The sequence below is a fragment of the Falco punctatus genome (genome assembly GCF_963210335.1).
Source record: "Falco punctatus genome assembly, chromosome: 9".
NCBI classification, from domain to species: Eukaryota; Metazoa; Chordata; class Aves; order Falconiformes; family Falconidae; genus Falco; species Falco punctatus.
Window position 1 is genome coordinate 27,812,425 of NC_137589.1, and position 12,211 is coordinate 27,824,635.

At 36.9% G+C, this 12,211-nt stretch overlaps 1 protein-coding gene across 1 annotated transcript in view; it reads right to left on the reverse strand.

Annotated features, from left to right (window-relative positions):
• KNDC1 (kinase non-catalytic C-lobe domain containing 1) overlaps positions 1 to 12,211 on the reverse strand; it is a 72,856-nt gene that overhangs the window by 45,002 nt on the left and 15,643 nt on the right. The gene's annotated exons all lie outside the window — the stretch shown is intronic.

Genomic DNA, 12,211 nt, shown 5'->3' on the forward strand with positions numbered 1-12,211 from the left:
CCTTAATTTCTGAAAAAAAACCAAAAACAAACCAAGTCCCCACCTGTTTTAAATCTTGCTAAGGAGAATATTTTTTTAATTATAGGACCTTTTGCATTAAAGGAGAGTAATATTAATAGCTGATAAATAACACGCATTTCAAGAAAGATTCCAAAAAAACCTCACAACCACCCTCTTCACAATTCCCAAAGAGACTTATAAGTTAAAGACTAAATGTACATTGTTACAAAGAATACACAGACTGTGCTGGCAAGACTGCACTGCAGTATCACCTTTAAAAAGGATAAGGGGGAAGAGAGGAAGTCACATCAGGAAACCGGATCTCCAGATTTGGTCTTAGAGAATACACCTACTCTTAGCCCACAGTTAGCAAACGTAACAAGAATCATAGGTAAGCGTAATTGCATCATTGGGAAAGCCATCATGGAAATAATGTACTCTTTCATGATCAAAATGGCAACACAAGAAAAGATGTTTGAGAAAAGTCGCAAGTATGATTCGAGGTCCTGAAAGTCTTTCTTTCAGCAGCAAGCTAGAGAGGCTCATGTGTTTCAGAGAAAAATCTGAAGGCCATAATCACGAAAGTAGCTTAAAATCAAGGTAACTTCTAATACTAAAAGTGGTTTCCATGACAAAGGCATAACAAGAGTCATAAAGAAAAAAAAACAACAACCAAACAAAAAACCCCAAACAGATAAGAACTCAACAGTTGACAATACTACATATTTTTAAAACATTCAGGCTAAGTACTGGAAATACTTACCAAGGGAGAGGACAGCTTCTGCCATTATGTTAAAACTTAATATCATGAGTGAAATATATTCAAAAAGGCTTCTGTCAGTTCCAATCAAAAGTTACTTGCCTTGCTGCATGCCATTTTATGACTACTTAACCCTATAGGAAGTGAAATCAGAGGACAGTAATGATCTGCTCTAGTTCTAAAATCTGCAAATCAAAAGATCAGGAGCGGAAGTAAAAGCTCCAAGCCTACACAGAGAGCGTGACAGAGGCTCTGTTGTATTACTGCTTGGCAAGGCTAAAGAACTAAGCTTCTATAGGAACTCAAACTTGCAGACAAACACTACAGAAAAAAAGCTGACAAAAGAGCTTTTGAATAGCGACTGCATAAGCATTTAGCATGTTGCTATTATGAACAGTGACCATTTACATTTTGTATTGAGATTTCACAAAGTTCAGAAACGTAGGTCTTCAGCAGAACTGAAAAAGACAGACCATAATAGAATTAATACTTCCTGTAAATTATTTCTGACTAAATGACAATTCTTGGTTTTGACATTCATATTTGACCCTTATTTTACCTTGCATTTTTTTCTTTTTTTATTGAGATTGCTGCACATATGTAGATGTTTTCACCCTTCCACAATTCAAAGCATTTAAAGGTTCCCTAAATGAAAGCTTCTGTGTTTTTATAAAACTCAAAGTTTTATAAACAAATTCAACTTAATGCTTGAGAAAATAGCTATTGGGAGAACACATTTAATATTTACCTATGACTTTTTTCAATGTACTTACTCTAAAACGCACTATTTTAATGCAAAAGAGTCAGACAGTAATGTTTTTCAGCCACAAAATGAAAGGGAAATAGGCCTATTATTTTTAATACTTCCCTTCATTACAAAGGAATGCCTTTCTGCATAACTATAATTACTGGAAGGTGCTGTATTAAATATTAGCTTTTCATTCATTTGGCACTTTGGATGTGTAGATAATTAGTCTGCAGAATGTGCTAAAAGTGCTAAACCACCGTAGACTATTCATAAAACATACATACTTGCTTGGATTGGTAGCAAATGCTGGAAAAACATTTTCAACCCAAGCTATACTTGCAGTTTGTCCCTTCTGACTACAGTTGCTACCTCCCCAATTCTTCTCCAAAAGACTTGTAAAAAAATAGGCACAAAAATGGAGCTACAGGTCAAATTTTCTGAAATAATCCACTCACATCTGAAGTCTGCAGGTATTTTAACCCTCAAAGTACCTTTTAATTTACCTACCAAGTGAAGGCTTTCATGTTTTGATATGTTCTCAGGTGAATGTCAGGTGATCAGTTTACATTGCAAAACCCAAGCAAGACCTCACAGATACAATAATCTAAAAAGCAATACTACAACGACATAAGAAGAAATGAACCAAGCAAAATCTAAATGCACTTGGAAAGAGCAACTGAATCTTGTCTGGTCCCTAGATTTTGCTATGTTTTGGTTTCTTGTGACCTATATTTATATCATTCAGTTTGAACTGAGGAACACTACCTAGTATGTCACTCTAATGTCACTGTTTTATAATTGCAGGCTTCTTGTCTGTAATAGCTCATGACAACCGTTTCATCTCCATGAGTTTGTCTAAGCTTTATCTACATGAAACCTTTTTGCATTTGTGTTATGCAGCAAGAATTTCCACAGCTAACTGCATAACAAAGAGATATTTCTTCTTGTTTGAGTCCTCCTATGTTCATCTCTCTGTTGCTGCCACCTACTTCTGCATTTATGAGGGCTGGCAAGACCTCGCTCTGGCTGCTGCCATGGCATACTGCAGATTTCTAGCAGAGCTTCTCCCTCAGGGCATTCTCTTCCAGACTAAAGAACATTACTCGAAGTAATTGCTTCTTTTATGAATGCTGTTTCACCATCTGGTCCTGGAAATTTATTTTACTGTTAATTTCATCAACTTGGTCACTAGTCTGTTCTGAGACTCTTACTTGAGCCAAGTTTTTGATAATTCGCCATAAAGAAGAGTTGCAATGTAAGAACCTCCTGAAGGTCCTACAAGATGAAAATGGGTTAAAAAAATTAAACTGTTTTTCTGCTATGGCTTTCTTGAAAAACTCTTCTATATCTTGTTCATCTGCAATCACTGCAGACTTCGGGCAACATCTCTGTGTTTTGGTAGATTTGGAAAAAAACCTGCTAGTTTCTTAGAATTTGTAATCTTTTTGCATACTTTTTGGCTTGCTTTCAATCATCTCCTTAGGCTTTTCAGTTTTGGTGGGGTTTTTTTTTGCAGGTTTTTTTTTTTTTTTTTGGTGAGGTCTTCAATAGGAGATACATATTTGTTTTTTTTTAAAAAAATGATCATACAATAGGTTTACAGCAATCTCCATGCTACCTGCAAACACCTTATTTTAACAGCAATATGTTTTGGCTTTCCATGTGGCTGTGTAAACAGGTGACTGCTGTCCATAGACTAAATTGCCAGCATCTATAACAGTAATTAATCTGAAAAGCAGCATTGTCTACCCAGAGCTACACCCGGGGTGGGGCAAGTCAGAAAATGCAGACTTTTCAACTGGACCTCAATATAGTTTCTAGAAGCTATTACCTTAACTATTGGAGTGAAGACAGATATATCTTGAGCCACTGGCAGCCACCTTTGCAAACATTCATTTCCCTTTAAGAAGTCACACAAAGATTACATTGACAGAAGCTCGACCAAATTGAAACCATGCAATGTGCATGCCATTACTTGTGTTTGCAGGGTGAGGACACAAATGAAGAGTAGGTTTCTCATGCTTCCATCCCATTTTCAGGCTCCCTTAATCACAAAGATCAGTACCCCAACACAGAGATGAATAGCACACTAACTGACACCTCTCCTGCAGAACTGTGTAAGTCTAATTATGACAGGTAAAGAAGAACACTGCAATAAAAATGCTGGAGACCTCAGAGGTTAGATAGCAACAGTTACACGCATTTATCTTTAAGGCTTCTTGAACAATGTTAGTTTTTTTTAAAAAAACTTTGAAACTGAATTCCATGTGTCAAAACTCTTATGATTTATCAGCCATTAACCTCCTTACTTTTAAGTTACCTGCCACAGGTAATTCATTTATCATTTAATTAAACTAACACAATTTATTCCCTGTAGGCACAGAAACAAGGAAGCCTAGGAAACAGTTACATTGCACGCTGAGCAGACTAGCTCTGTCTTTCTCTGAACTGCATAAACATAATATTTATTTCACTGTATGGCAAATATTATTTGTAGTTACTGAAGTTATTTGTTTTTAAAAAGTATATTCTTTTTATCTTAAACCTAACAAAAGGTGCCTACTGGTCAAGTCTGTCACTCTGAGCCGAACAATGCATGTGCGCAATCCTGTTTTGGGGGATGTTAAGTCCACATTTTGGAGCTAAAATACCAAAGTGCCACACTTCTGTTCAGAACACTATGGGCCAATAAACTTGAATAGCATCCCAGTTCCTTTACCGTGCCATCAATCAATGACATCAGGGCACTAATATTTAAAATATTTGTTGCTGTACAGTAAGCAGTTCACTCTTCTTTGAGTAATAATCTCTGAAGATTTATCTATTTTTTTTCTGCAAGGAGAAGCATATGTAAGAATCTTTGATCAACTGCAGATGTAAAAAGCTGGCCAGTCACTTCTGAAATACCTTGTTAAGACCACATTCAAAACACCGATTTTCACAGAACAGCTGTAGGCAACTGAAATAGCAAATGAGTAGGTAGCTCTCATTGCATATATCAGGAATGTAAACAGAGAAGGGTAAACAGAAAGGATTGGTGGTTTTTTTGGGGGTGAGGTGGGGTGCTGGGGGCTGGTTTTCATTCAGGATTTTTTTGTTTGATTGTTTCATAGTGAAATTATTTCTGCAGAAGTAAACCTTGCTTCTTCTCTATTCAGGCATAGAACTCATCTATAATGCGATAGGACTTGAACTGTATAGCCCATAAACAAATGTTACAAGGGAAGTATAACATACATATTCCGTCCATGTGCTTCATCAAAACCTGACTAAATCAGCATTCCTGAGTAAAAAGGTAATATCTGTTGCCATTACAATTGAGAGAAAGGAGAAGTTTGTTTGTTTGGGGGTTTTTGTTGTTTGGTTGGTTTTTTTTTGGGGGGTGGGGAGGGCGAGTGTTTGTTTTCTTTTTTAAACTTGGTGAAGAGCTTAGAAGTTTAAGAATCCACGAGTACATATGTATTCACAGGTTTATACAAAACCCACTCCAATGGTCACCTAAACAAGCCTAAATCACTTGCAATGCATTTCCCAGGAGACAAGATCATTAGCTTCAAAAGCATGCTCTCAATTGTTCTTTAAGATTTTTTTTAAATGCTGTAATGAACGAGAATGACATGCGAGTGACAACCATTTTGCCATAATCTTGAAGGCTCTGTTGAATAAATCTCATGCAACCTAATAAGATAAAGTTTTAAGACCAGTTCAGTTTTCACTATGAATTAGATGGTCATAGAGTTATCTGGAGAGAAGTCATCCATTCTGCTGTCTACTTTAAGTTAATCAGTTCCTGAACTTTTTTAAAAAGATGGTATTTATGAATGTTCTCATATACTGGTGAAACAGCTCTATTATCATCAGTTCATGCAAATGGTAAAAATGAATAGTTTGTCATTGCTCCAGGGAGTATAAAGTCTCCAGATCCAGTCTAGCAGTGATCATGGGTCTTTTAGTGACCTGAATATCCCTGTAAAATAGACATAAAATTAATGAAAGCAAATAAATCAAGTAATGACAATGATTAATTTTGCTGGAGTGTCCATGTTGCCTTTAAGGGTTCAGTCTTGCATTTCAAAAGCCTTTTCAAACATTCTAAGGAGCAGAGGAGTGCAATAGAAAATTAATTCTGCCAGTAAGACTAGTATGATGATGGGTCCACTAAAGAAATGAGTTTAAATGTGGAGCACCAGAAACTGACAGATAATTCTGCCAGGACTATGGAAAACAGCTTCATCCATAGCTGAGAATTTATCAGTACTCATCAGAAGAGTTTATGTCAAAGAGGCTGGAGATAAACAACTCCTCTAAAATATTTGTGCATCTTTAACATTAAGAGGCCTAGAGTTTTATGACACTACTGCACAAGCATAATAGGAGAAAACAAATCTGTCCTCTTTTCCATAGATTTTTACTCATGATGGGAACTATCTGCAAATTTATTCAACAGAGCTCCTCAGCCTTCTAAAAGGGTAAACTTAACTGCCACAAGAACCAACTGGTTTAAGGCAGAATACTAAATCCTCTTTTCACTTCCAATCTTCCCCTCACAAACCCAAATTCCTCAAATAAGATGATCTGAAAAATGCTTTTATACATCAGAGGATAATCTTCCTCAGTCTTAAGGAAAATATATATCTAAGCTTTAATAATGTCTTCTTATAGGAATCTAATAGTCGAGTAAGGAGGAAACCTAAAATACTACGTATTTTCATTAAGCAGGTTACCTGTACAATCATTTCTCTTCTGAGGACATTCTTCTGCTTAAGAGACAGACTATTCCTGATAAAATTATAAGTCACACTGTGAAAAGTTGTTTCAATTTAGAGGTAAAACTGAAAAATATCAGCTCAAAAAGCCCACTAGGAAAGACTAATATGACAACTTTGCAAGCCCAACTTCAGAACTAAGCAACAAGCAGTAGGTTTTTGAGGTAATCAAATTATAAACTTTACTCTATACATGGAAAAAAAAAATACTGCTGTAAAAAAAAGTCCCATTGTTCTCATTCTTCCTTTGGTTAGTTCTTTGTGTAAAGCAACCAAAGGGTGGTATTTGCTCAGTACTAAGTTCTTGAATCGAACTTCAATTGGGCCGATGATGTAAGAGCCAGAGCAGGAGGATTCCATTTCTTTTTCTATAGCACAGTAGAGGCATAGGTAACCAAATGAAAGTAATTTATTTCTGTCACTGGAGGAAAAGACAGCTTTAAATAACACTCAGAAGATAGAATGGTTTAGACTACAGGAGGAAGTAAGTTACCATTTGCTGATGACAAGCCTTGCTGCTGTTAGACAGAATTAGTCTCAAGAGGAGACTATATGAAACTAAGGGAAACAGAACTCAAGAAAAAAGGCACTAGGTGTTTCAAAAGACTTATTTCCCTCATCAGATAAACACAAAACCAAAAACCCCTCTAGGAGAACATCTAAAAAGTTTTCTTTTTTCCTCCTCCACCGAGTGCTAAAGAAAGAACAGAACAGTAAAGATAATCTCACAGCATTCAAAGGTACTCCTTTAAAAGACCAGGGAAGTGACAAAGGCAAGACTTCCTTTATACCTTCTGCTGTTTTGATTTGGGAAAAAGATGAAGGCTTTCATATTCAGAGAAGGACCAACAGCTGAGACCTGAGCACTAGCTTAGTAATAATAAGCTATTGAGAAACACTGCAGCACCAAACTGTTAGCTCAGTTTTCTTCAGCAGGACTAACACAGATACACCCTGAACCTTTCTTTATTCCCTAGAACAGTAGGCTTCATTTGGCACTTCAACTCATGCATTTGTATTCATATAAAATATTTTTATGTATATGGTATGTATCAGTCCAACTGCCTTGTCACATTTCACGGCAATAAGCCATATGAGTCTTACTTAGTTTAAAAAAAAAAAAAAAGTAATACAGTTTAGCTTACCTTTTCTATTTGCACTAGTTGTGCCACTTGCCATAGAATTGTTTATTTTTAAGCTTGTTAAAATACTTGGAATTTATTTTTTTTAATAATATAAATCAACTATAACCCATTGAGAACTGCAAGTTGACAGCCATCACGTTCTAGCAGAGAGGCAGGCAGTGTTCAGCCTTTTCTGGTTCTGATTCTCTCCCAGGTGAGAGATCAGCATGCCCCACTCCTGCTGTGATAGCAAAAAGCAAAAACAAGTTCTAGATGAGAAAACACAAATGTGAACTTCGCTTTCTTCCCATTCTCTGTCCTGTATTTCTTCCTTCTCTTCAAGGTAATATTCAACTCTATCACTTCTTCAATTCTTTTACTTCTGAAAGGTTTTAATCCTGCTGCATAACTGAGGTTTCTGAACTAATACGTTTTATCATCTCTAAATAATGGAAGCAGTCATTAAACAGAGGCATTATCCAGTCTGCTTTAGATATGAAAAAAAAAAAAAAGGCAGACAAGACTGAAAATTCACTTATTTCTGTTACAGAGGTTCACTAGAACAAGCAAAACTGAATAGCCACATTATTAAAAGATTATAAATGCAAGTTCACACATGGCAGACATTGGTCCTTCATCTTAGTGAAAGCTCATATCTTAAAAATGTAGGGTTCTACATCAATGAACCTCTGTGTCAGACTCAATGGCAGTTTTGTGATGCAGACAAATAGCTGTTTGAAACCGGTTTGAGACAGCCAATGTTTTTAACTTGAGGCAAACTTGTATTGTAGTGATAGAAATAAGGCTACTAATGAACTCACCAATATTTAACTATTTCTGTTGGGCCTCCCATTGTCACATTTCTCAAGTCTAGCACTGTCCTGCCCAGGGCAAAAAAATGAAATGGGAACCATTTTCATTAGGAAAATGTTCATGCTTTTCCTATTTAGAGGGAATCACGACTCAGTATTAGTTTATACTAAAGATGAGTTATTTGATAAGTTTAGTATATAGTTAAGTAGGCAAATTTTAAAAGCAGCCTCAAATCTATATTTTTGCATCTCCGTCTGTTAAGGTTTTTCTAGAGCAAAACATTATGAGTAAAACATTACAAAATTAGAGGCTAGTCTTTATACTTAAGATGTTTGTAACTGACTTCTAGCTCCAGACTCAATGAGAACAAATCGTGGTCAGTACGTGCTATGGCAAATACACCTCCCAGCTTAGAGGAGAAGCAGAAAGTGAGATCTTTCTATCAATGCAGGGAAGTAACAAGCTTCAGTCATCAGAAAGCTTTAATGAGCATAGCCACATCACATAACTGCATATGCATTAAGAATAAAAGCGGAAATGAGAGCAAGCATATAGAAATGCACCTTTTCTCTGGAGTTACAGTATGGATCATAACTCTAAGGTTTCTCTCCTGTTTCCCACTTCCTCTTTAAAGCACCTGTCCTTAACAGTACATTTGCTAGTGCACAACAGTAACAGAAGCCTGTAAGCAGACAGAAAAGTTAAGAGGAAAAAAATGCACATGAACAGATACTACCCAGGAGATTATTTTAGCCCAGCGCTGTCCTAGAGACCAACGATACCTGCTGGGTTGCCTTTTCTGCCTTTGCACTGTGACAATGCTTACACTAGCAAGAGGAGGACATAACAGAACTGTGCTATTAAATACTGCTCCAACTGCTTAGCAACAGTCATTTCAAGGTCTCTTGAGGCCCTCAGAAACTGCAATCCTTCCACCAGCACCACAGGTTGGAACAGTGGCAGTACTAAGGTAGTCAGCAATCGGAAAGCTCAGCCACACTTCACTGCTGGCACCAGAAGCTCTTTCACAGCTAGTTCCTTCTTAACGTTTTTCTTTGTAAAAAGTCTATTCTACACCTGACACTAAAGCTGACAACTCCCTGAAGGGTTAGTTTTTAACCCTCCTACTCTCAACAATAACTTAAGTTGGTGTTATTATTCCCACTTTACAAATGGAGAGCAGGTCAGGAAACAAGGCACAAGTGTAAAACAAAACACACAAAATCACTTTTCAGTCCTGTGCATTGTCATTTGGACAAAGCTTTATATCTCTTGCTATTTGAAATTCCAACCAGAAGCTGAAATTTTTTAATAGTGTTGTTTCAGACACCAGGACAGTAATGCATTTCAATTTGTTTCCTGTGTCTATTACCCTTGTGTGCTTGTGCTTGCCAGCTAAGTTTAGTAACTAATTAGACTGGAGTCACAATGCCATTAGAGGTCTGGATCAGTAATTCACCAAGCAGGAAACAAAACATCTCTTGTTGAAATAACTGTAGCTTTATTTAAGGGTTTTTTAAAAAAAGGAGTTTGAAGAGGAAGAAATCATCCAGTAGCTATACAAACCTCATTGTGTGCTTCCATTTTAGAAGCCACAAAATAGGTCACCCTCAAATCAAGTGAAACCTTTGGCTGACATAAGTATTTTAAAGCTGAGCTTTGACACTGGAGTAAAAGCTATCAAAGAACATCCTGAACATAATTAGTAGTTCCAAAACCTAATTTTTTTCTTTATACTGAAATTGGGCAGCTTCAATACAAACACTACTTTCCATTGTTCTCGAGAAAACATACTAAGCAGCTGCAAAAACACTCCTTCAACAAAGAACAACTGAGTAAGGTCATTACCAAGGAAGGAGCAAGCAGTAACACAAAACATTTGACACCCCTGTAAAAAGGGTGACTTACTGGTATAGTACAAAGAATCTTATAATACTGAGAAAGTGCAAGGACCCAGGGTTTCCTCAGAGAGATTTATATAAACCAGTGCTATTCTGCTATTCCATAGTAGGAGGTTACAGCTAGGGGTGAGAGGATTGACAAAACTATCAATGCCTTTGGAAAAGAGAAGAACTTGAAGTATTAGCATCAAGAAGGAAACAGCTAGCTTGGAAAAATTACAATATTACAAAACCCTTGTAACAAGTACATAAGGATTAACCCATCGTAGGTCTTAGAAACTGCAAAAACAAGCAGAGGTCAGCGTGGAATCTCTGGCAGAATTTGATCTGGTCCTAAAGTACTTAAAATTCAACCACTCTACAAGCAGTAAGAGGTAGAGCTTTGAAAGCTTCATGAATACTCATAGTCCATAGCTGTCTGAGAAAACGCACACAAATCCCAGACTAAAACAATACAGCTCTGCCTCAGTGAAGGGGAAAGTCCTAGCTTTTCAGTCCTGTTCATCGCCCTAGGATGGTCAACAAGAAACAGCTGAGGCAACAGGACACTGCTCTAGCACAGCTCTCCCTGCTTTGAGAGGCTCCCAACTTGCTACAGAAATAGGAGCAATGGGAAGAAATCAGTGCACCCAGCCTTTACCCCACAACAAACAAGGCAGAGCATGTTGACTTTCTTCCACACAAATGTGTACCTTCATGTATCTTCATTGACCTTCACAAAAAAAGTGCAAGAAGGTCAATGTTCAGAGCCACTCCCAACTCAGCTTTCACCAATTGTGTAATTGTCCTGTGCTTGGTATGGGGATTCACTGGGGCTTAACAGGCTTGTAAGTGCTGCTGAAGAGTTAGATAATAAACTTGTACACAGACTAATTTTACCCAAGGAGGATACAATAGCCTTATGTACCAGATAGAACTAAAATTGCAGGTCACTTAGTATTCCCACAGTCTTCCCAAATCCCCACTTAACCTTGTCCCATCCCCTTGGTCTTCAAACCTCTTTCAGCCTATCTATTTGCTATACCCATAAAAGTTCAGCAACCCTTAGAGGAGAAGAAAGGGTTGGGGGGAAATGCAAGTTTGCCAGAGGAACAAATAATTCCACAAATCTTGTGTTTCTGCCTTAGGTCTTTAGTCCAGCTTCAGAAGTACAAGAAAAAAAGTAACAAAAAAAGTTACCTTTGGGTGACTTTGGGACTTGCTTTCCTTAACCACATCTGAATACAAAGACTAGTACAGTTACCAAGTTCACATGCAATAGCGGTCACCTGCTAAATGCCCCATCCCCAAAGGCTCCCCAAAAACCTTGGGGGGGTGGGGGAGCAAGCACAAAAATCACTAAAACTCTGCTGGCCTATATAACTACATTAACAAAGCATAGCAACAGAGAGAAATGTTGCATCTCTAACTTTCAAAGACTATGCTACTTCATATTCTATACTACTTATAATTTTTATCTTATAGTACTACATGCTTCCAAGGTTCACTTATCTTTTCCCACCACTCCCCTGAGGAAACATAGAGAACTATAAACATGACTATGAAGGCTCTAACTAAAAGAAATAAAAGGTATTTGTATTGAACTATAAAGAAACAGATTTTATATATATATATATATATTTTTTACAACTTGAACACGTTGTTAATTAAAGCATTTGAATTATCTAAGAGTACATCCCAGAAAAAATACTGTATTAGAAAAAAGGATACTAAGCAAGCATGCACTCCTGCAGCATGCAATGAGATTGTTGACTTGGGAGGTTAATGAATTAGTATGAACAATTTAAATCTAATTTAATTTAACAATGTAGAGCATTTGTGCATTGCAAAGCAACAGATAGTAATTTGTTTCTTCATTAAATCAAAGATAAAATTGCTGATTACCCTTCCATGAATTATTTTATTGAGGAGGATAGCAAACAAATTTTATATTTAGTCATAAAAGTTCACTGCTAGTCCCCAAACAAGCAAATGTAACCAGTGAAGGATACCAGTGAACATAATATAGCCCAGCTGTGGTTTAGGGCAACACATGATTCAGCTAAAATAGATTCTCAATTTTAACAGTTAGCGAGCAAATGTTTATACAGAAAATTAAT